The following is a 9,200-nucleotide window of genomic DNA, read 5'->3' as shown; positions in this document are numbered from 1 at the left end:
GGATACATTTGATGTTGGTTTTCTTGATACTGACCCTTGCGAATTGTCAATTTGTTGTGTCTTGATTAATACATGCTGTGTAGCTGTTGCTCATTTTGATAAAATTCAGTGGGGGTAACAGAGTTAAAAATGCACTTTATTAATATTAATTTCCAATTTATGTTTAATTTAATTTTAACCATATTTTAATTATCATTTAATGTTTCTTTGAGTATTTGTGAATTTTATCTTGAGTTTAATTCATTTATCATATTGCTATCGTTTCTGCAGAGATGTCGCTGCGGCACTGCACCTCTATTGTACCTCCTAAGTTGCCGTAGTTTCCGTCTCCTCCTCACCACAATATATTGTGTTGCTGAGGTAGGTTGCGTGTAAAATCTGCTGCGCTATTTTATTGTTTTCTTTGGAAATTGTGTTGTGACCTTTCAATATCTATTGCCTCAAAGTTAATACGATATTATCTGGCTGTTATAGTGCCGGTTTTACAGTTAAATATAAGTTTTAACGATGTTTCGTTTAACTCGTTCTTTTCACTGCATTTTCACGTTGTTTCTGTGCAATGTATATAACGGAGGCTCAGTCTAGTGTGTAAATTTTGTTATTCTATGTTTAGGAGCAGAGGTGCAGATAGAAACAAACAGTAGATCAGAAGCCAAATTAATGTGATATTGTCTTCTGCAGGTATGTGTATCTTGGTTAGACGTTATTCTCTTTCTGTTATCTGTGCAGTCACCCAAACCCACATACTGTTTCATTTTGTTTACTAAAAACGGTTAAAAAAAAGTATATATATATATAAAAATATATAAAAGAAATGTGGTCTCCTCCGGACAACAATATATTGTGTTGCTGAGGAGCAGAGGTGCAGATAGAAACAAACAGTAGATCAGAAGCCAAATTAATGTGATATTGTCTTCTGCAGTGTCTTGTGTTGCTGAGAGCAAATCAATCTTGGGAGACCCATCATCTGGAGTTGTCTGTCTCTATACCCTGTCCACGTCCGTTACACACTCTTACTATCCTCGATTAAAGTTTGTTCTGAAATCTTCTTCGTCAGCCTGACTGTCTCCCTGCATTTATCACATGTAAATCCTTCAATGCTGACAGAGAATGCTATGCTATACATGTTACATGAAGTGCAAGTGACAATAACAGGAGAAGACATTACTCACCATGTTTGTTGACTGATCATACTTACCACAGTTGTTGGATAGACTCGTTTTATAGACTCGTAAAAGACGCGCGAGAGAAAAAAGACGGCAAGCACGGATGGCAGGTTGACAGGCTAGCGAGATACTAGCCTGTTGTGCTAGGATAATGATTTAGATAAAAGCTAGCGATGTCAGATTAATGTCATAGGCAATATTAGACAATATCTAATATATGTTGATGAACAAGTTAAATTTAGAAAAATGAACAGCAAGGAATGATAGTAAATAAAGATTCAAACAGAAAACTATACAGAGATTACAGACGCAAACCAGCAAGGCAGACAGGAGCAATCAATCTCGACTCAATCAAATGAAGAATAGATGTACATTGATATCAAATACCATTTCATAAGGGAAACTGTAAATGATGGTAAGAAATCTGGGAATATTGGCAATGGTTGGTGATATTATGACAAAGCCAGCCACTGTCAAAAATTAAAGAGGTTTGTTCGAGACATGTTTGGCACTAAAGAGTGTAAAAATGTATTTTCACATTATATATGTAAAAGAGAAGTCTTATATATTTTTTTCTTTTGTAACACAATGAGCTAAGAGCGAGTGGGGGTGTTCAAGTATTGCACTCTTACACATTGTAATATGGTATCAGCCGAATCACCTATTGTTTTATTTGAAGGTATTACTGTTCAAACGTGATGACATGACGTTGTTACGGGATTACGTTGAACAAATGGTGTTGTTGAAGTTTTGCTGAATAAAGCTGCTGAGGAATAGTCTGGGAGAACCCAGACGAACTTACGGCAAATTTAGATTTGCTCTGCAAGTCAGTCTGGCCAAAAGCCCATTCAAGCCCATTTCTATTCCTTCCAAATCGAGGCACCAATCACAAACGTTGAGGCGTGCTTTACATGATGATGATCGCTCTGATTGGTTGTACTGTAAGTCTATCCAATTGCGCCCAGAGGCATTTGAGCGACGTCCGTTGCTGACGCCCCTTTGGGAATGGGCTGTGAATGAACCTTCCCCAGACCCACAGATACAACTGAGAAGGGTCTGGTGTCAACCAGGCTAGCTGAGGAGATAAGCAAAAAGCAACGGTTCGTTTGTTTTCCATAACGGAGTGATGATGAACTGCGCTCTCTAGTTAAGGGACAATGTGTAGTTTTTTAAGTATTTTATTAACTAAAATCAATGTCTTTATTCATAAATATGTCCTCAATGGTGTACAATTACCTCTGCCAATGATCCGACTTATCCTCGTACGCAAAGAATTTTTTATCTTTACATGGGACGGGAATTTCTTCGAAGGTCCACAGAGGCTTCCATGTCGTTCCTCCATCTTGAAAAAATATAATAGCAGAGAGGGACAAAAAGCACTCGGCTACCCCAACGGGTTTCCAGTTTCCACAAGCGTGTTCGTCCAGAGCCGGCGTCACGTGACTGACACTGAAGCGGACGAGGAGAGAGGCGTAATGCGCGTCACTGCCCCGGTAAATTTGAAAGGTTGCTCTGCACGGTACTTCATAATTCAGGATCATACTTATGCCGAGCCACAGGAGAAATGCCAAAATTGAATTTAAAAGGAAACGTGACCGGCGAATTCAAAAACCGAGAGTAAATAACGGATAGCTTTACCCAGGTGGCAAGAGCTAATGAAGGAGAACGACTTTGAAAGGGACGCTGAAGTTTCCTGCTTTCTTCTCGACGGGTAAGTCAATGTTACGGTCTAAATTACAAGCTTTGCTTGGTTGTGTAATTCATTATATAGGCAGCATAACAGTAGAACATGTAACGTGTAGTTAAACTCGATGAAGGGCTATTGGTGCATTGTTGCTTCTTGGCACATAACGGCTACCGTAGTTGCAACACGCGTTTGAAAAAGCGAGGCGCTAGATGGGAGACATTCCTACACACTGTCCCTTTAACAATCTGCATGTGTTTTATATGTTTTCTGAAAGAAAATGTTTTTTTTATTAATAAAAGTTTAAAAATTAAAAAAATGAATCATTTATTATATGTATAATGGTTAAAATATAATTAAAACCGCAGAACTGCTTACAACCATCATTTAAAACGACTGGCCGGAAGAACCCGGAAGCGCTGCATTCATAAGTAAAATCATGACCAATTCAGTGCCGTTCATGGCAATCTATCTTTGTGAGGAAACATGTTCTGCTGTAACAGCTGTCCAATAATATCGGGCCAGACCGAGACTGGAAAATAGAAGGATTTGCCTATCAAAAATTGCAACGCTGACCCATCCTTCCCATTATTTACATTGTCCAGAAATGGTCGCATGGTCCTTCGGAGGCCTGTAAGCTTTCATGGTTCAGATAAATCTAGAAATGTTTCTGCCTCTGGATCTGGTTTCCTCTCTGGTCCAGTTTTCTTCAGCAGACTGGATGGTGAAGCTATTCTTGTAATGGTCTGTCTCCACCCAGTCTCTCTTTCAAAATGTATTCATATTTATAGTAGGACCAGTACATTAAAGCGGCCTCCAGTCAGTTTAGTGCTGTTCAATAGCAGCATTGTTAGCCTAATTCAGAATTTAAAAAAACATGACAGTACACACACACACACACACACACACACACACACACACACACACACACACACACACACACACACACACACACACACACACACAGGGTTACCAGTCTCACTCTCTAACCATTAGGTCACGACTGCCCTAATGGACTGGGATGGTTTCAAATGTAGTTTCTGGCTCTGTTGTGCTACTTTACGTCTGACCTCGATGATACACGTCTGACCTCTCTCTCTCTCTGTGTGTGTGTGTGTGTGTACTGTCATGTTTTTTAAAATTCTGAATTAGGCTAACAATGCTGCTATTGAACAGCACTAAACTGACTGGAGGCCGCTTTAATGTTCTGGTCCTAATATAAATGTGTGTGTGTGTGTGTGTGTGTGTGTGTGTGTGTGTGTGTGTGTGTGTGTGTGTCCTTCACATGTATCTGAATATACGTACCTTGGTATTCTGATTGATTCCAAACTTTCATTTAAGGCGCAGGTTAAAAAGCTCTGTAACCGGGTCAGATTTAATTGATCAAATTTTAGATTTATTCGTGATTATGTGTCGTCTGACGCCGCTTTGATGTATATGCATTCCATGATAATTTCTCATATTACCTACTGTTTAACTACTTGGTCGCAAGCTATTATTACTACTTTGAAACCACTAGAGTCTTTGTATAAACAATCACTAAAAACTCTTGATAAGAAATCAGTTCGGTTTCATCACTGCTCAATATAAACTTGGTAAACTGGGATAACTTGATCAAATACAAATATGTACATATTTGTCTGCTGTTTAATACTATACATAGCCTGTCTTCACCACTAAAACAGTTTGTGAATATTAGAACAACGGCTCACCGATCTACAAGGGCTGTATTATCCCTCTCAAAAGAAGTAACTTTAGCCAGTCTGTATTTTCGGTCAAAGCTGCAAGGGAATGAAACTCCGTCCCATCAACAATTAGACGATTACATAAAAAAAATTTCATATGATGTGTATATGTGTGATGCTCTGTCTCTGTTTTTAGGGTGACTTTTTAATATTCTGTCTAGGGTCTACAGATGAAAAATAGCCTTTTGGGCCAATTTGCCTTTGGCTAAGCCACACCCTAGAATGTAGATTGACCAATCACAGCGCAGCCGAGAACGAGCGCCACAGCGGTCCGACACTTGTTCACAGCGCTCCATTGACTTTAACACAGGCGTCTCATATTTTTGGTCTCGGCAGGCTATTACCGTCGTAGTTTTATCAAAAATATGATTAACCGTTGTGCCTGGGGCGTTTGTAACACAGATACGCGTTTCCCAGAGAGGTTGGAGGGGGGTGTCCGTTTTTTTCAGGGGGGCAGTGTTCCGAAAGACACTGAAGCCTCCCCGGGCGCCGCCATTGGCTAGCGGACCCCCACCTGCTGTTAGCATCATTGACTCCCATTCATTTTGGCGTCACTTTGACAGCGAATAACTTTACATCTGAGGCGTTTAAAGACTCCATTTGTCCATTGTTTATTTCTAAAGAAACACGAAAATGTATAAAATGCTCCATTACCTTGTATCTTACATTATGGCCCCGTAGAAGCAGTTTTTGTAAAAATAGGCTAACGATTGCGTCATACCCGCGTGACTCTGTCGCACAATTCGAGAAATTACCGTATGGACAGGCAGAGAAGCTCGCACGCAATCGGGGGGACGTGGACGCATAAGTCCGATAAAGTCAAGGGAGAAGCCCATAGAGAGTGATAAAGTTGCTCCTGCTGCTAGCTCATGGACAGCTAATGCTCACGCTCTCCGTCTCTGCGAGATTCGGAAGGGAATGATTCAGTTTTCTCTCGGCACAGCTACTAGAAGACCTACAGGTTGCTCACGTCACATCTACGTCGTCAAGCTCAGTTTGAGTCTGCGCAGTTCGCCTGGCGATCAGGAAGTGAGTGCTTCTAATTGACTTCACTTCTCTCCGTCGAAACCTATGGGGTCGCTGTGTCCAGTTTATATACTGTCTATGTTTTTTTTCCCTTCCCAAAACCGAAGTCAAATCCTGACAAGTGTCGTCTTTGGATTAAACTGTGTGGACGTCCTCAGTCAGCGAAACCCCTCAAGATCAACAACACACTTTTGTGTTTTAACCTTACTGTGAAGTTACACTAGTTAGACAGTTTTATGCTATGATTTCGGTTCTCTACGCTAATTGTTGATACGCTAGCACACGCTGCTAATAAACACAGCTTTATACTCGCGTAGTCCGTTTGCTTTGTAATAACGATTATAGAAGTGAATAGAGACCCAGCTCTGCATGAACAGTGTTGCTCCTGATATTGTTAGTCCCAGCCTCCGTCTCCATTAGGATATGCGGTGGGTCATGTTTTGACTGTGACCGTTATGCTTTTGCCTCTATTTGGATCTTGTTGTTGCTTGTGTTTCTCCGGTATGTCTTGAATAAAGCCTTCGAACGCACACTGAGCCCCTTTTGTCTACTTCTATCGGACACTTTATTTGCTGCTTTATAAAAGTTTGATAAAATTTCAGCAGGAAGAGCCGTCACAGCATAAGCCATGTTGATACCAAACCAGAGCCCAGATGAAGTTGTCGGACGTAGCAACAGTAACTAAGGGGGGCGGGGCTTAGCCAAAGATGAATTCTGGCACGTTTACATTTCTGTTTTTTAATGTGCATTGCCCCTGTAAAATAAATAAACTAAAAAAAAGAAAGATGGGATCTCCTGCCTGCCTTCCTCCTAGCACTGATAACTGAACCACTCGTGCTGTAAGATCTGCTGTAACGTCGGCCGTTTGGCTGGACGGAGATTCAGACACTGGCTAATCAGATCATGGCATGCTGTACAAGTTTGGAGGAGAGAGAAGGTTAGTCAAGACCTTGTTACACACCAAAGCTGTCATGTGGGAAAATGTCTTCTGAAATACGTGATGAATATAAGCTATAATGTAAGCTTCAAAATTTGAATCCATGTCTCTGGTAAACATTCATGGGTGTTTTTTCTGTTAACAACATTTGCTCAGAGGTTTTGTTTGTGCATTTATGAATGTCTATTCTCTCACCGTTGGATAAGTCAGGACTGCAATCAGGACAGGCTTTTACTGTTTCCCGCACATTTGAAAATGGCAAATGTCCGTTCACCATCAAATACAGCACAATGCCTAGAGCCCAGACGTTTGCTGGGACGGCGTGGTATCTGAGCTGTTTGAAGACCTCTGGTGGGCAGTACTCTAGTGCTCCTGTAAGCAAGACATTTCATTACCAATACATTTCCACGGTAAAAAAATCCAAAAAACATACCGTATTGTCCGGACTATAAGTCACACTTTTTATCATAGTTTGGCTGGTCCTGCGACTTTTAGTCAGGTGCGACTTATATATCAACATTAATTCATACTGACTGAGATGAACCAATAGAAAGCATTACCGTCTACAGCCGCGAGAGGGCGCTCTAGTTAGCGGAGTTGTTCAGAAGCGACACCGAGGAAGAACTCAATGTATTCAGTGTTGAGGAATGAGATCGGGAGCTTGGTGAACTTGCTGACCGGTAACTTGTTGGACTCGCTGGCTAATGTTAATTTAGCCTATTCAGCCTCCCAGGTACATGTTCTTTATGCTGTTGTGCAGCTGAATAACTGTTAATGTGTTACGTTTGTAACAGTTCTAGGTTGAGTTCACTGTTACAAATGCTTTGCCGCTACACTAGGGGGCGATGTCCTCAGTTCTGAGGGGGGAGGATGCGGATATAAGCAGAGAAGAAGTTATGTTACACGTTAACACGCCGGACACTATTCAGCCTGTTGTTCTGTGTGCTGTTGTGTAGTTGAATAACTTTCCTTTCCAGATTAAATGTCTGTTCTTGGTCTTGGATTTTGTGAAATAAATTTCGAAATAAATGCGACTTATAGTCCAGTGCGACTTATATATGTTTTTTTCCTCTTCATGACGCATTTTTTGACTGATGCGACTTATACTCCGGAGCGACTTATAGTCCGGAAAATACGTTAATACAAAATGCCAGCTCACCTAAATATGTAGCACTGTTGTAGCCGTCTCCATCCACTAGGTAAGCGCAGCCAAAGTCAATCAGCTTGAGCTCCACACTGCGTGTGTTCACCAGGATATTGTCTGCATGGATGTCATTATGAAACACGCCGTGGTCTATGCAGTGTTGCACTGCCAGGACTAACTGGCGCATTAAGCCGCGTGCGATCGCTTCACTCAGTGTGTGGCGATCTCTGATGAACTCTCGCAAGACTTTGCACGGTTGAGGGAACTCCAAAATGAGTGAGATGACGTTGGGCCGATCAAACCACTCATCCATTTCTATTACGTAGGGGCTTACTGGAGGACGCCTCAACAATAGCAGCATCGCCACTTCTGTAACCAGAGGTCTGGAACAATCACGCTAGAGAAAAAGGCAGCAAAAGGTTAGTTGGCTATAGATTTAAAGAACGCATGTAGTTGTTTTTAAATTTTATAAGTTCTGAATATGGATTTTTTCTTACAAAAGCGCATGGCTTCGCTTCAGAAGGCCTTTATTAACCCCCTGGAGCCGTGTGGAGCACTTTCAGGATGGATGGATGCGCTTTTTTGGGCTTGGAACTAAAAATGGTACCATTTGCTCCCATTATAAAGCTTGGAAGAGCCAGGATATTTTTTTTTATATATAACTCCGATTGTGTTTGGCTGAAAGAAGAAAGTCAAAAACACCTAGGAATGCTTTAGGGTGAGTGAATTATGGGATATTTTTTGGGTGAACTAACACTTTTAAGGCACACTATGTAATTTGGACCACTAGAGGTCGCTCATTCAAAACAAAGGCGTGGCTTGATGACGGAGTTGTTGTCTTCACCTCTACAGCCGGTGGAGAATACGACGGGACTAAAATGGTAAATATGCTACTTGTGGAAATTGAAGAAAACGAGATTTAAACAAAAAGACTAATACTAATAATAAATTATGAATGTAACGAATTATTAAAAAAGACTAACTATGCTGTATAACAACGATTAGTTTTCTGTCGATGAATGTATCCAAACATCTGCTCACCTGTCTAATAAAACACATAATATATTAAAGCGTCTTTGGTGTTTCCATGGTTTCTACGGAATAAATCCGGAAATCGAGGTAAACGCGGGTGTGATGTCATCGACAGGCGACGCACGGGCACTGTCCGTGTCGTGTCCTGGTTAAAACTGCTTATTTCTCTGGATTTAAAATAGGGATATCCCGATCAGGTTTTTTTCCCCTCGAGTTCGAGTCCGAGTCATTTGATTTTGAGTGTCTACCGATACCGAGTCCCGATCCGATACTTCTATAATACATAAAAAAAGATTATACTACAAGGCCGTTGAATGCTTGAATCTGATTGGTTGACGAACGTTCTGAGGTGTGCAATTATATTCAGGGAACCGCACGGCTAAAGTAGTTCCGGCAGGTCTTGACCTCATTACAGCTCCATATCACTGCGCGTAGTCAACTGTAATAACGGACAATAGGATACAAT

This window comes from Phoxinus phoxinus (assembly GCF_949152265.1).
Source record: "Phoxinus phoxinus genome assembly, chromosome: 20".
In the NCBI taxonomy this organism is placed as follows: Eukaryota; Metazoa; Chordata; class Actinopteri; order Cypriniformes; family Leuciscidae; genus Phoxinus; species Phoxinus phoxinus.
This window is presented reverse-complemented; position numbering follows the sequence as displayed.